At 32.6% G+C, this 16,998-nt stretch overlaps 1 long non-coding RNA gene across 1 annotated transcript; it reads left to right on the forward strand.

Moving 5' to 3' along the window:
* Positions 1-10,441: 10,441 nt before the first annotated feature.
* On the forward strand, positions 10,442-11,627 carry LOC146954972 (uncharacterized). The gene is made up of 2 exons (XR_015015681.1): positions 10,442-11,213; positions 11,432-11,627. It is a non-coding gene; the product is annotated as an uncharacterized LOC146954972 (long non-coding RNA).
* Positions 11,628-16,998: the final 5,371 nt, after the last annotated feature.

Consider the following 16,998-nt stretch of genomic DNA (forward strand, 5'->3'; position numbering starts at 1 on the left):
AGGTGTGACCTTTCGTCTTCCAGGATGATAACTCGATTAAAACTTTATTTTAGTCAGGTTACTTGAATATATAACCAATGAACAAGTAACGTGACTAAAATATTGTTTAAATAGAGTTTTTATCCTAGAAGATGAATGGTCACAAGGTGTGACCTTTAGTCTTCCAGGATGATAACTCGATTTAAATATTATTTTAGTCAGGTTACTTGAATATATAACCAATGAAGAAGTAACTTCACTAAAATATTGTTTAAATAGAGTTTTTAACCTGGAAGACGAAAGGTTACAAGGTGTCCAGGATGATAACTCGTTTTAAACATTATTTTAGTCAGGTTACATGAATATATAACCAATGAACAAGTAAATTGACTAAAATATTGTTTAAATAGTTTTTATCCCGGAAGACGAAAGGTTACAAGCTGTGACCTTTCGTCTTCCAGGATGATAACTCGATTTGAACATTATTTTAGTCAGGTTACTTGAATATATAACCAATGACCAAGCAACGTGACTAAAATATTGTTTAAATAGAGTTTTTATCCTGGAAGACGAAAGGTCACAAGGTGTGACCTTTCGTCTTCCAGGATGATAACTCGATTTAAACATTATTTTAGTCAGGTTACTTGAATATATAACCAATGAACAAGTAACTTGACTAAAATATTGTTTAAATAGAGTTTTGATCCTGGAAGGCCAAAGGTCACAACGAGTGACCTTTCGTCTTCCAGGATGATAACTCGATTTGAACATTATTTTAGTCAGGTTACTTGGATATATAGCCAATGAACAAGTAACGTGACTAAAATATTGTTTAAATAGAGTTTTTATCCTGGAAGAGGAAAGGTCACAAGGTGTGACCTGGTCACAAGGTGTGGCCTTTCGTCTTCCAGGATGATAACTCGATTTAAACATTATTTTAGTCAGGTTACTTGAATATATAACCAATAAACAAGTAACTTGACTAAAATATTGTTTAAATAGAGTTTTTATCCTGGAAGAGGAAAGGTCACAAGGTGTGACCTGGTCACAAGGTGTGACCTTTCGTCTTCCAGGATGATAACTCGAATTAAACATTATTTTAGTCAGGTTACTTGGATATATAGCCAATGAACAAGTAACGTGACTAAAATATTGTTTAAATAGAGTTTTTATCCTGGAAGAGGAAAGGTCACAAGGTGTGACCTGGTCACAAGGTGTGGCCTTTCGTCTTCCAGGATGATAACTCGATTTAAACATTATTTTAGTCAGGTTACTTGAATATATAACCAATAAACAAGTAACTTGACTAAAATATTGTTTAAATAGAGTTTTTATCCTGGAAGACCAAAGGTCAGAAGGTGTGACCATTCGTCTTCGAGGATGATAACTCAATTTGAACATTATTTTAGTCAGGTTACTTGAATATATAACCAATGAACAAGTAACGTGACTAAAATATTGTTTAAATAGAGTTTTTATCCTAGAAGATGAATGGTCACAAGGTGTGACCTTTCGTCTTCCAGGATGATAACTCGATTTAAATATTATTTTAGTCAGGTTACTTGAATATATAACCAATGAACAAGTAACTTCACTAAAATATTGTTTAAATAGAGTTTTTAACCTGGAAGACGAAAGGTTACAAGGTGTCCAGGATGATAACTCGTTTTAAACATTATTTTAGTCAGGTTACATGAATATATAACCAATGAACAAGTAAATTGACTAAAATATTGTTTAAATAGTTTTTATCCCGGAAGACGAAAGGTTACAAGCTGTGACCTTTCGTCTTCCAGGATGATAACTCGATTTGAACATTATTTTAGTCAGGTTACTTGAATATATAACCAATGACCAAGCAACGTGACTAAAATATTGTTTAAATAGAGTTTTTATCCTGGAAGACGAAAGGTCACAAGGTGTGACCTTTTGTCTTCCAGGATGATAACTCGATTTAAACATTATTTTAGTCAGGTTACTTGAATATATAACCAATGAACAAGTAACTTGACTAAAATATTATTTAAATAGAGTTTTTATTCTGGAAGACCAAAGGTCACAAGGTGTGACCATTCGTCTTCGAGGATGATAACTCGATTTGAACATTATTTTAGTCAGGTTACTTGAATATATAACCAATGAACAAGTAACGTGACTAAAATATTGTTTAAATAGTGTTTTTATCCTGGAAGAGGAAAGGTCACAAGGTGTGACCTTTCGTCTTCCAGGATGATAACTCGATTAAAACTTTATTTTAGTCAGGTTACTTGAATATATAACCAATGAACAAGTAACGTGACTAAAATATTGTTTAAATAGAGTTTTTATCCTAGAAGATGAATGGTCACAAGGTGTGACCTTTAGTCTTCCAGGATGATAACTCGATTTAAATATTATTTTAGTCAGGTTACTTGAATATATAACCAATGAAGAAGTAACTTCACTAAAATATTGTTTAAATAGAGTTTTTAACCTGGAAGACGAAAGGTTACAAGGTGTCCAGGATGATAACTCGTTTTAAACATTATTTTAGTCAGGTTACATGAATATATAACCAATGAACAAGTAAATTGACTAAAATATTGTTTAAATAGTTTTTATCCCGGAAGACGAAAGGTTACAAGCTGTGACCTTTCGTCTTCCAGGATGATAACTCGATTTGAACATTATTTTAGTCAGGTTACTTGAATATATAACCAATGACCAAGCAACGTGACTAAAATATTGTTTAAATAGAGTTTTTATCCTGGAACACGAAAGGTCACAAGGTGTGACCTTTTGTCTTCCAGGATGATAACTCGATTTAAACATTATTTTAGTCAGGTTACTTGAATATATAACCAATGAACAAGTAACTTGACTAAAATATTATTTAAATAGAGTTTTTATCCTGGAAGACGAAAGGTCACAAGGTTGACCTTTCATCTTCCAGGATGATAACTCGATTTAAACATTATTTTAATCAGATTACTTGAATATATAACCAATGAACAAGTAGGTTGACTAAAATATTGTTTAAATAGAGTTTTTATCCTGGAAGACGAAAGGTTACAAGGTGTGACCTTTTGTCTTCCAGTGAAAGGTCACAAGGTGAAACCTTTCGTCTTCGACGATGATAACTCGTTTTAAACATTATTTTAGTCAGGTTACATGAATATATAACCAATGAACAAGTAACTTGACTAAAATATTGTAGAAATAGAGTTTTTATCCTCGAAGACCAAAGGTCACAAGGTGTGACCTTTCGTCTTCCAGGATGATAACTGGATTTGAACATTATTTTAGTTAGGTTACTTGAATATATAACCAATGAACAAGCAACGTGACAAAATATTGTTTAAATAGAGTTTTAATCCTGGAAGACGAAAGGTCATAAGGTGTGACGTTTCGTCTTCCAGGATGATAACTCGAATTAAACATTATTTTAGTCAGGTTACTTCAATATATAACCAATGAACAAGTAACGTGACTAAAATATTGTTTAAATAGAGTTTTTATCCTGGAAGAGGAAAGGTCACAAGGTGTGACCTTTCGTCTTCCAGGATGATAACTCGATTAAAACTTTATTTTAGTCAGGTTACTTGAATATCTAACCAATGAACAAGTAACTTGACTAAAATATTGTTTAAATAGAGTTTTTATTCTGGAAGACCAAAGGTCACAAGGTGGGACCTTTCGTCTTCTAGGATGATAACTCGATTCCAACATTATTTTTGTCAGGTTACTTGAATATATAACCAATGAACAAGTAACGTGACTAAAATATTGTTTAAATAGAGTTTTTATCCTGGAAGACGAAAGGTCACAAGGTTGACCTTTCATCTTCCAGGATGATAACTCGATTTGAACATTATTTTAGTCAGGTTACTTGAATATATAACCAATGAACAAGTAACGTGACTAAAATATTGTTTAAATAGAGTTTTTATCCTGGAAGAGGAAAGGTCACAAGGTGTGACCTTTTGTCTTCCAGGATGATAACTCGATTTAAACATTATTTTAGTCAGGTTACTTGAATATCTAACCAATGAACAAGTAACTTGACTAAAATATTGTTTAAATAGAGTTTTTATCCTGGAAGACGAAAGGTCACAAGGTGTGACCTTTCGTCTTCCAGGATGATAACTCGATTCCAACATTATTTTTGTCAGGTTACTTGAATATATAACCAATGAACAAGTAACGTGACTAAAATATTGTTTAAATAGAGTTTTTATCCTGGAAGACGAAAGGTCACAAGGTTGACCTTTCATCTTCCAGGATGATAACTCGATTTAAACATTATTTTAGTCAGATTACTTGAATATATAACCAATGAACAAGTAGGTTGACTAAAATATTGTTTAAATAGAGTTTTTATCCTGGAAGACGAAAGGTTACAAGGTGTGACCTTTTGTCTTCCAGTGAAAGGTCACAAGGTGAAACCTTTCGTCTTCGACGATGATAACTCGTTTTAAACATTATTTTAGTCAGGTTACATGAATATATAACCAATGAACAAGTAACTTGACTAAAATATTGTTTAAATAGTTTTTATTCTGGAAGACGAAAGGTTATAACCTTTCGTCTTCCTGGAAGATAACACAATTTAAACATTATTTTAGTCAGGTTACATGAATATATAACCAATGAACAAGTAACTTGACTAAAATATTGTAGAAATAGAGTTTTTATCCTAGAAGACCAAAGGTCACAAGGTGTGACCTTTCGTCTTCCAGGATGATAACTCGATTAAAACATTATTTTAGTCAGGTTACTTGAATATCTAACCAATGAACAAGCAACGTGACAAAATATTGTTTAAATAGAGTTTTTATCCTGGAAGAGGAAATGTCACAAGGTGTGACCTTTCGTCTTCCAGGATGATAACTCGAATTAAACATTATTTTAGTCAGGTTACTTCAATATATAAAAAATGAACAAGTAACGTGACTAAAATATTGTTTAAATAGAGTTTTTATCCTGGAAGAGGAAAGGTCACAAGGTGTGACCTTTTGTCTTCCAGGATGATAACTCGATTTAAACATTATTTTAGTCAGGTTACTTGAATATCTAACCAATGAACAAGTAACTTGACTAAAATATTGTTTAAATAGAGTTTTTATCCTGGAAGACGAAAGGTCACAAGGTGTGACCTTTCGTCTTCCAGGATGATAACTCGATTCCAACATTATTTTTGTCAGGTTACTTGAATATATAACCAATGAACAAGTAACGTGACTAAAATATTGTTTAAATAGAGTTTTTATCCTGGAAGACGAAAGGTCACAAGGTTGACCTTTCATCTTCCAGGATGATAACTCGATTTAAACATTATTTTAGTCAGATTACTTGAATATATAACCAATGAACAAGTAGGTTGACTAAAATATTGTTTAAATAGAGTTTTTATCCTGGAAGACGAAAGGTTACAAGGTGTGACCTTTTGTCTTCCAGTGAAAGGTCACAAGGTGAAACCTTTCGTCTTCGACGATGATAACTCGTTTTAAACATTATTTTAGTCAGGTTACATGAATATATAACCAATGAACAAGTAACTTGACTAAAATATTGTTTAAATAGTTTTTATTCTGGACGACGAAAGGTTATAACCTTTCGTCTTCCTGGAAGATAACACAATTTAAACATTATTTTAGTCAGGTTACATGAATATATAACCAATGAACAAGTAACTTGACTAAAATATTGTAGAAATAGAGTTTTTATCCTAGAAGACCAAAGGTCACAAGGTGTGACCTTTCGTCTTCCAGGATGATAACTCGATTAAAACATTATTTTAGTCAGGTTACTTGAATATCTAACCAATGAACAAGCAACGTGACAAAATATTGTTTAAATAGAGTTTTTATCCTGGAAGAGGAAATGTCACAAGGTGTGACCTTTCGTCTTCCAGGATGATAACTCGAATTAAACATTATTTTAGTCAGGTTACTTCAATATATAAAAAATGAACAAGTAACGTGACTAAAATATTGTTTAAATAGAGTTTTTATCCTGGAAGAGGAAAGGTCACAAGGTGTGACCTTTTGTCTTCCAGGATGATAACTCGATTTAAACATTATTTTAGTCAGGTTACTTGAATATCTAACCAATGAACAAGTAACTTGACTAAAATATTGTTTAAATAGAGTTTTTATCCTGGAAGACGAAAGGTCACAAGGTGTGACCTTTCGTCTTCCAGGATGATAACTCGATTCCAACATTATTTTTGTCAGGTTACTTGAATATATAACCAATGAACAAGTAACGTGACTAAAATATTGTTTAAATAGAGTTTTTATCCTGGAAGACGAAAGGTCACAAGGTTGACCTTTCATCTTCCAGGATGATAACTCGATTTAAACATTATTTTAGTCAGATTACTTGAATATATAACCAATGAACAAGTAGGTTGACTAAAATATTGTTTAAATAGAGTTTTTATCCTGGAAGACGAAAGGTTACAAGGTGTGACCTTTTGTCTTCCAGTGAAAGGTCACAAGGTGAAACCTTTCGTCTTCGACGATGATAACTCGTTTTAAACATTATTTTAGTCAGGTTACATGAATATATAACCAATGAACAAGTAACTTGACTAAAATATTGTTTAAATAGTTTTTATTCTGGAAGACGAAAGGTTATAACCTTTCGTCTTCCTGGAAGATAACACAATTTAAACATTATTTTAGTCAGGTTACATGAATATATAACCAATGAACAAGTAACTTGACTAAAATATTGTAGAAATAGAGTTTTTATCCTAGAAGACCAAAGGTCACAAGGTGTGACCTTTCGTCTTCCAGGATGATAACTGGATTTGAACATTATTTTAGTTAGGTTACTTGAATATATAACCAATGAACAAGCAACGTGACAAAATATTGTTTAAATAGAGTTTTAATCCTGGAAGACGAGAGGTCACAAGGTGTGACGTTTCGTCTTCCAGGATGATAACTCGAATTAAACATTATTTTAGTCAGGTTACTTGAATATCTAACCAATGAACAAGTAACTTGACTAAAATATTGTTTAAATACAGTTTTTATTCTGGAAGACCAAAGGTTACAAGGTGTGACCTTTCGTCTTCTAGGATGATAACTCGATTCCAACATTATTTTTGTCAGGTTACTTGAATATATAACCAATGAACAAGTAACTTGACTAAAATATTGTTTAAATAGAGTTTTGATCCTAGAAGGCCAAAGGTCACAACGAGTGACCTTTCGTCTTCCAGGATGATAACTCAATTTGTACATTATTTTAGTCAGGTTACTTGAATATATAGCCAATGAACAAGTAACGTGACTAAAATATTGTTTAAATAGAGTTTTTATCCTGGAAGAGGAAAGGTCACAAGGTGTAACCTAGTCACAAGGTGTGACCTTTCGTCTTCCAGGATGATAACTCGATTTAAACAATATTTTAGTCAGGTTACTTGAATATATAACCAATGAACAAGTAACTTGCACTACAAGAAATTTAGCATTTTGCGACACATACTTTGCGACCCTTAGCTCAAAACTGCCTCTAATGTACATTTGCGACAGTTTCTGCAACACTTGAACCCAACCGCCGCAGATTTTTTAGAAAAAATTGCGACCCTTTAGCAAACAGCCGCAGCTTTTGTGATATATCACACGTTTTCCCCAATTCACTCATTCCCCCTTTGTCATTTTCAATCTCCCGGTTCCCAATTTCACTCTCCCGGTTCCCAATTTCAAACCCTAAAACCTCCAATTTCAATTTCTCTCAATCTCAAAATCTTCATCTCACCCTCAATCTATGAAATCCTAAAAAGCAATATCCTTTCTCACACCCTCCGATCTCCACCAGCCACGCCGCCGTGCTTCTCCGCCAACCACACCGCCGAGTCTCAATCTTGTTCAACCGATCACCTTTCTCAAATCCTTCACTCGTCTCTGCAAACTTTTCATTCTAGGGTTCTCACTTTCGTTTCCTTCTGTTCATCACGACCCACCTTTATCAGAGCTGCGGTTAGCATTTGAACCTCAATAAGCTTCAACTTTTCATTTTTCTTACTGGGTTTCTGCTTATTATTGCTATACTTTACGATTTTCATACTAGGTTTCTGTTTAATAGTGCTCAAGTAGATGTTTTTCTTACTGAATCGATGCTTATTACTGCAATAGTTTTTATTTTTAATGCTGGGTTTATGTTTAACAATGCTCAAGTTCATGTTTTTCTTGTTGGGTCTTTGCTTAATAATGTTTAAGTTTTAACTTTATTTTTGTACTAATTTTGCTCTGTTAACTGAATCATTGCAAATGGGTTAAGTTATGAGAAAGAAGGGTTCTGTACAAATGGGTTATGTTAATATGCTTATTTTGTCACGTTAATTGAATCATGGCAAATGGGTTCTGTCGTTCGGTTTCTCACTTCTTAGTTCTGTTAATTGATCATGGCATGCGTGTCAATCTGCAAGCTGCAACCTGAATCATTTGCCTTTTAATTTTGTTAATTGATCTTTGAACTCTATTAATTCATCACTGTTGTGTATTATCTGTTTCTTTCAGCTATTGATTGCCAAGGGTGCTAGTCTGACTGCTGAGAATGCAAATGGGTATGTATAAATACATAGTATTTGTCATGTTTGATGTGTGATACTGATAAATTTACCTTATTTATAGTTTGACATGTTAAAGATATAAACATTTTGATCTATTTAGATCATAGGAAATTTAACAACCTTTACCCCTTGTTTTTAACTTGCTACGAGACTCACTATCTATCGTATTGGAATGATGTACAATTTTATAAGTTTATGTATGACACTTTGTTGTACTTGCATGAAGCAAACAAAGTTTTTTATTGTCTCAAGCACTATGTATCTTAGATGGATTTCAAATTGTTTTGTCTACTCTATTGATTTTGTTTTGAGGATGGACTCCCTTGATGATTGCTCGTTCATGGCATAGAAGTTGGCTTGAGTACACCTTAAGAACACCTCCAGCCGAAAATTTACAAGTTCTTCCTTCGCCATATACATCTCTTCCACTTATGAGCATTGTCAGGTATGTGTCTTTCAGAGCCTTCCTCTCAAAATTCATCCAATTTCTTCCTAACAATCAATAACCTTTGAAGATTGATATTGGTTGACAGCAGCTTTGGTCTTTATGGGAAAAACCATGTGAGAAATTTTCATAGAAATTATCATATATTGATTTTAATAATGACATTTATTTCCATGAATTTATTTACTCTGCTCTGATTTCTAGTCAACTAGCAGGCAGCAGGTGGATTTAACTGATTATACTTTGAATGCGGTGACAAGCATGATTATCAAAGAGTTCCAAATAAAATTCTATGATACCAGGAAAAATTTACTCAAATTTATGTTTGTAGGTTGTTTGTCATGTGATTATGTGCATATTTGTTTGAGTTAGAGATTTTGAAAATGGTTTTTGCCAATACTATGGTGTGGATAGATCCCTAGCTCAAAAGCAAACAAACTATTTGTTGCTAACTAGAGGAGTTTAGTCTTTTTAAGGTTCATTAATTACATATTTAATTTCAGAGTGTCAAGCTTCATTGAAAGTGCTTTGATATTTTCATTTTATTTATAGTTTAAACCAAATTAGGTTATATTTGTTCAAATCAACCTATTAGATTATCAAGTTTTTAAGTGAATGAAAGTTGACGCACTTCTAATATTTTAATGCGCTAATGTTGACAATAATGAGTGAACTTGGTACATAATTTTATCTATACTTGACTTGATCAAAGCTACTTTACTCTGCTTCAAATTTTATGTATTCCAAACAGAGAATGTGGCTGGAGGACAAGTGAATTAGCACCTATATGCTTATATCCATGTGCAGTTTGTTTGGAAAGGAAATGTATGGTCGCTGTAGAAGGTATAACACCCTTTTAATTTACACTTAATGCTGATATAGATGCTTTTACATGGAAAAATGATCTGGACTTTTAAGATGCTTAAACTTTTTATGTGCAACAATTCAATGTCAAGGAAGCTTGGTCTCATTCCCAAAAAATACATTCAAAGTAGATATTCTCAAAAATCTAAATATTCTATTTGCAATATCTAGTGATTTCATTTTGACTGATATATTTATTTACATATATTAAGTAATTGGTCAGGCTTGGATCTGTTTTCTACTAATGTTCAGTGTGTAGGTCTGTATGACAAGTGCCTTGTGTTTTGATAGAGAATTTGGTTAGGGAGATTGGAATCTGATTTTGTATGCAATATTCTAATATGTATCACTGTTCATATATTGATTAATCATATTCAAACTAAAAATGAAGATGTGAGGTAAATTGAAAATGAACCATGTAATAATATTTCAACTCGTAGTTATTAAATAGATAAAATGTGTCGACAAACATAAACTCTAAATGATACATATCAATCACTTGGAGCAAAAACATGATGTTACTTGATACATGATGATCCATGCTTTTTTTTAAGAATTCTAACACTAAAGTTGATACACGAGGCTTGTTCAAAGTCCATTTGTTTTGCTGCTGTTCTGTTTTTTTGGCCTCTTTCGGGGCTCCGGAAAATTGGTTTCCGGTTAAATTTTTAGGGACGGTTGGTTTTTAGGTTCCTCAGGTATTTAAGCTATGTCGGTCTTGTATTTAAGAGCATGCAGCTGTGTTGAATACAATACTCAACAACTATTGATATGTGGTCTCTTTATTGTATAGTGAATGAATTAATTGATGATAACTATCTTGTCCATAAAACAACCATTTTTGTTTCTCAAATTTCTTAGGCATACAATGTTCTCAAAAGACCTGCTGATGTGATTGATAAATTTGACAGGAAAGCTCTAGAGCAATTAATCTGGTAAGAAATCTAGCTTTCTATTCATTTCCTCCATGCATTGCCCTCTACCATTTTTCGTTGAAGTATTTTATTAAGTGGTGGGTATAGATTATGATTTTGGTACTATTTAGATAGAATATGATGGTCTAGATAAACAATAGTGCTATGGGTTGAATTACTCGAGGTTGAGAATGTTGAAAATTATTTTAATGATAAGTTTGTTGATCTACTTGTAAATGTAACTTTCGGCAAGCAAATTCGAATCTGGGTTAGATACCAAGACTTTTAAGTTATTTTGATGAAATTTAAGTAGTCTAAGAATACAAAGGTAATGATATTATTGAGTTCCTTCACTAAATTTGGAGGGTTCAGATGCTGGTCTAGCATCCATACTGGAGTACCTGGAGTTTTGCTTGAACTCAAGACTGGTGTTTTGAATGAAAGGGTAATGATTTATTTGTTTCACATTGAATGCAATTAATTGGTCTTGTAAGCTTCTCTGTAATAAATAGCTAATGGTTATTCCATAGTGGTTATTTTTGACAAATATATCAGAAAGTAATTATAAGTTTAATTGCGCGATAAGTTAGAATCATGACTTGCGTGACATTATTGCTTATTTTTGTTAATTGATGTGTCTTATATAATCTGACTTATTTTTAGGTGGAAGACTTAGAATCACCAAACAGAGCATAGCATTCTTTGGAGTCTATTCATCTCTAGTTGATCAAAACAATTTCCTCGCCAAATATCATCTACATAATTGATTAAATTTTCATGTTAGGAACTCAAGAAACCTTATTGTATCACTTGTTTGTATTTTATATGAATATGAATGTAAAATTCATATTTTAGTTTATGAATTTGTTCATATTTTTTATTATGAATTATTTTAGTTTTATATATTTTTTATTAGTAAATAGTTCTATTAAAAATTCAGGAAAAAACTGATTTTTTTTTAAATTAACTCAACATCTGCGACCCTTGCAAACTGTCGCAATATTTTTTTATAAATAAATTTTTTGCATCTGCGACCCTTCCCCAACTGTCGCAAGTCCCTTGAAATCCATTTGAATCTCCTCATTTGCGACCCTTAGCAACTGTCGCAGTGCCTTTTGCGGCAGTTGGTGCGGCTGTTCTATGAAGGGTCGCAAAAGACACTTGCGACCCCAACATCCGTGACTGTTGGGGAAGGGTCGCAATTGTACATCTGCGACCCTTCTAACAGTCGCAATCTGCCATTTTAAAGGTCGCAAAATGCAGTTTTTCTTGTAGTGTTGACTAAAATATTGTAGAAATAGAGTTTTTATCCTAGAAGACCGAAGGTCACAAGGTGTGACCTTTCGTCTTCCAGGATGATACCTAGATTTGAACATTATTTTAGTCAGGTTACTTGAATATATAACCAATGAACAAGTAACGTGACTAAAATATTGTTTAAATAGAGTTTTTATCCTAGAAGATGAATGGTCACAAGGTGTGACCTTTCGTCTTCCAGGATGATAACTCGATTTAAATATTATTTTAGTCAGGTTACTTGAATATATAACCAATGAACAAGTAACTTGACTAAAATATTGTTTAAATAGAGTTTTTATTCTGGAAGACCAAAGGTCACAAGGTGGGACCTTTCGTCTTCCATTGAAAGGTCACAAGGTGAAACCTTTCGTCTTCCAGGATGATAACTCGTTTTAAACATTATTTTAGTCAGGTTACATGAATATATAACCAATGAACAAGTAACTTGACTAAAATATTGTTTAAATAGTTTTTATCCCGGAAGACGAAAGGTTACAAGCTGTGACCTTTCGTCTTCCAGGATGATAACTCGATTTGAACATTATTTTAGTCAGGTTACTTGAATATATAACCAATGACCAAGCAACGTGACTAAAATATTGTTTAAATAGAGTTTTTATCCTGGAAGACGAAAGGTCACAAGGTTGACCTTTCATCTTCCAGGATGATAACTCGATTTAAACATTATTTTAGTCAGATTACTTGAATATATAACCAATGAACAAGTAGGTTGACTAAAATATTGTTTAAATAGAGTTTTTATCCTGGAAGACGAAATGTTACAAGGTGTGACCTTTTGTCTTCCAGTGAAAGGTCACAAGGTGAAACCTTTCGTCTTCGACGATGATAACTCGTTTTAAACATTATTTTAGTCAGGTTACATGAATATATAACCAATGAACAAGTAACTTGACTAAAATATTGTTTAAATAGTTTTTATTCTGGAAGACGAAAGGTTATAACCTTTCGTCTTCCTGGAAGATAACACAATTTAAACATTATTTTAGTCAGGTTACATGAATATATAACCAATGAACAAGTAACTTGACTAAAATATTGTAGAAATAGAGTTTTTATCCTAGAAGACCAAAGGTCACAAGGTGTGACCTTTCGTCTTCCAGGATGATAACTGGATTTGAACATTATTTTAGTTAGGTTACTTGAATATATAACCAATGAACAAGCAACGTGACAAAATATTGTTTAAATAGAGTTTTAATCCTGGAAGACGAGAGGTCACAAAGTGTGACGTTTCGTCTTCCAGGATGATAACTCGAATTAAACATTATTTTAGTCAGGTTACTTGAATATCTAACCAATGAACAAGTAACTTGACTAAAATATTGTTTAAATACAGTTTTTAGTCTGGAAGACCAAAGGTTACAAGGTGTGACCTTTCGTCTTCTAGGATGATAACTCGATTCCAACATTATTTTTGTCAGGTTACTTGAATATATAACCAATGAACAAGTAACTTGACTAAAATATTATTTAAATAGAGTTTTGATCCTAGAAGGCCAAAGGTCACAACGAGTGACCTTTCTTCTTCCAGGATGATAACTCGATTTGTACATTATTTTAGTCAGGTTACTTGAATATATAGCCAATGAACAAGTAACGTGACTAAAATATTGTTTAAATAGAGTTTTTATCCTGGAAGAGGAAAGGTCACAAGGTGTAACCTAGTCACAAGGTGTGACCTTTCGTCTTCCAGGATGATAACTCGATTTAAACAATATTTTAGTCAGGTTACTTGAATATATAACCAATGAACAAGTAACTTGACTAAAATATTGTAGAAATAGAGTTTTTATCCTAGAAGACCGAAGGTCACAAGGTGTGACCTTTCGTCTTCCAGGATGATACCTAGATTTGAACATTATTTTAGTCAGGTTACTTGAATATATAACCAATGAACAAGTAACGTGACTAAAATATTGTTTAAATAGAGTTTTTATCCTAGAAGATGAATGGTCACAAGGTGTGACCTTTCGTCTTCCAGGATGATAACTCGATTTAAATATTATTTTAGTCAGGTTACTTGAATATATAACCAATGAACAAGTAACTTGACTAAAATATTGTTTAAATAGAGTTTTTATTCTGGAAGACCAAAGGTCACAAGGTGGGACCTTTCGTCTTCCATTGAAAGGTCACAAGGTGAAACCTTTCGTCTTCCAGGATGATAACTCGTTTTAAACATTATTTTAGTCAGGTTACATGAATATATAACCAATGAACAAGTAACTTGACTAAAATATTGTTTAAATAGTTTTTATCCCGGAAGACGAAAGGTTACAAGCTGTGACCTTTCGTCTTCCAGGATGATAACTCGATTTGAACATTATTTTAGTCAGGTTACTTGAATATATAACCAATGACCAAGCAACGTGACTAAAATATTGTTTAAATAGAGTTTTTATCCTGGAAGACGAAAGGTCACAAGGTTGACCTTTCATCTTCCAGGATGATAACTCGATTTAAACATTATTTTAATCAGATTACTTGAATATATAACCAATGAACAAGTAGGTTGACTAAAATATTGTTTAAATAGAGTTTTTATCCTGGAAGACGAAAGGTTACAAGGTGTGACCTTTTGTCTTCCAGTGAAAGGTCACAAGGTGAAACCTTTCGTCTTCGACGATGATAACTCGTTTTAAACATTATTTTAGTCAGGTTACATGAATATATAACCAATGAACAAGTAACTTGACTAAAATATTGTAGAAATAGAGTTTTTATCCTCGAAGACCAAAGGTCACAAGGTGTGACCTTTCGTCTTCCAGGATGATAACTGGATTTGAACATTATTTTAGTTAGGTTACTTGAATATATAACCAATGAACAAGCAACGTGACAAAATATTGTTTAAATAGAGTTTTAATCCTGGAAGACGAAAGCTCATAAGGTGTGACGTTTCGTCTTCCAGGATGATAACTCGAATTAAACATTATTTTAGTCAGGTTACTTCAATATATAACCAATGAACAAGTAACGTGACTAAAATATTGTTTAAATAGAGTTTTTATCCTGGAAGAGGAAAGGTCACAAGGTGTGACCTTTCGTCTTCCAGGATGATAACTCGATTAAAACTTTATTTTAGTCAGGTTACTTGAATATCTAACCAATGAACAAGTAACTTGACTAAAATATTGTTTAAATAGAGTTTTTATTCTGGAAGACCAAAGGTCACAAGGTGGGACCTTTCGTCTTCTAGGATGATAACTCGATTCCAACATTATTTTTGTCAGGTTACTTGAATATATAACCAATGAACAAGTAACGTGACTAAAATATTGTTTAAATAGAGTTTTTATCCTGGAAGACGAAAGGTCACAAGGTTGACCTTTCATCTTCCAGGATGATAACTCGATTTGAACATTATTTTAGTCAGGTTACTTGAATATATAACCAATGAACAAGTAACGTGACTAAAATATTGTTTAAATAGAGTTTTTATCCTGGAAGAGGAAAGGTCACAAGGTGTGACCTTTTGTCTTCCAGGATGATAACTCGATTTAAACATTATTTTAGTCAGGTTACTTGAATATCTAACCAATGAACAAGTAACTTGACTAAAATATTGTTTAAATAGAGTTTTTATCCTGGAAGACGAAAGGTCACAAGGTGTGACCTTTCGTCTTCCAGGATGATAACTCGATTCCAACATTATTTTTGTCAGGTTACTTGAATATATAACCAATGAACAAGTAACGTGACTAAAATATTGTTTAAATAGAGTTTTTATCCTGGAAGACGAAAGGTCACAAGGTTGACCTTTCATCTTCCAGGATGATAACTCGATTTAAACATTATTTTAGTCAGATTACTTGAATATATAACCAATGAACAAGAAGGTTGACTAAAATATTGTTTAAATAGAGTTTTTATCCTGGAAGACGAAAGGTTACAAGGTGTGACCTTTTGTCTTCCAGTGAAAGGTCACAAGGTGAAACCTTTCGTCTTCGACGATGATAACTCGTTTTAAACATTATTTTAGTCAGGTTACATGAATATATAACCAATGAACAAGTAACTTGACTAAAATATTGTTTAAATAGTTTTTATTCTGGAAGACGAAAGGTTATAACCTTTCGTCTTCCTGGAAGATAACACAATTTAAACATTATTTTAGTCAGGTTACATGAATATATAACCAATGAACAAGTAACTTGACTAAAATATTGTAGAAATAGAGTTTTTATCCTAGAAGACCAAAGGTCACAAGGTGTGACCTTTCGTCTTCCAGGATGATAACTCGATTAAAACATTATTTTAGTCAGGTTACTTGAATATCTAACCAATGAACAAGCAACGTGACAAAATATTGTTTAAATAGAGTTTTTATCCTGGAAGAGGAAATGTCACAAGGTGTGACCTTTCGTCTTCCAGGATGATAACTCGAATTAAACATTATTTTAGTCAGGTTACTTCAATATATAAAAAATGAACAAGTAACGTGACTAAAATATTGTTTAAATAGAGTTTTTATCCTGGAAGAGGAAAGGTCACAAGGTGTGACCTTTTGTCTTCCAGGATGATAACTCGATTTAAACATTATTTTAGTCAGGTTACTTGAATATCTAACCAATGAACAAGTAACTTGACTAAAATATTGTTTAAATAGAGTTTTTATCCTGGAAGACGAAAGGTCACAAGGTGTGACCTTTCGTCTTCCAGGATGATAACTCGATTCCAACATTATTTTTGTCAGGTTACTTGAATATATAACCAATGAACAAGTAACGTGACTAAAATATTGTTTAAATAGAGTTTTTATCCTGGAAGACGAAAGGTCACAAGGTTGACCTTTCATCTTCCAGGATGATAACTCGATTTAAACATTATTTTAGTCAGATTACTTGAATATATAACCAATGAACAAGTAGGTTGACTAAAATATTGTTTAAATAGAGTTTTTATCCTGG

Source organism: Medicago sativa, chromosome 1 (assembly GCF_051527215.1).
Source record: "Medicago sativa cultivar Bolivia chromosome 1, Bolivia_mono, whole genome shotgun sequence".
In the NCBI taxonomy this organism is placed as follows: Eukaryota; Viridiplantae; Streptophyta; class Magnoliopsida; order Fabales; family Fabaceae; genus Medicago; species Medicago sativa.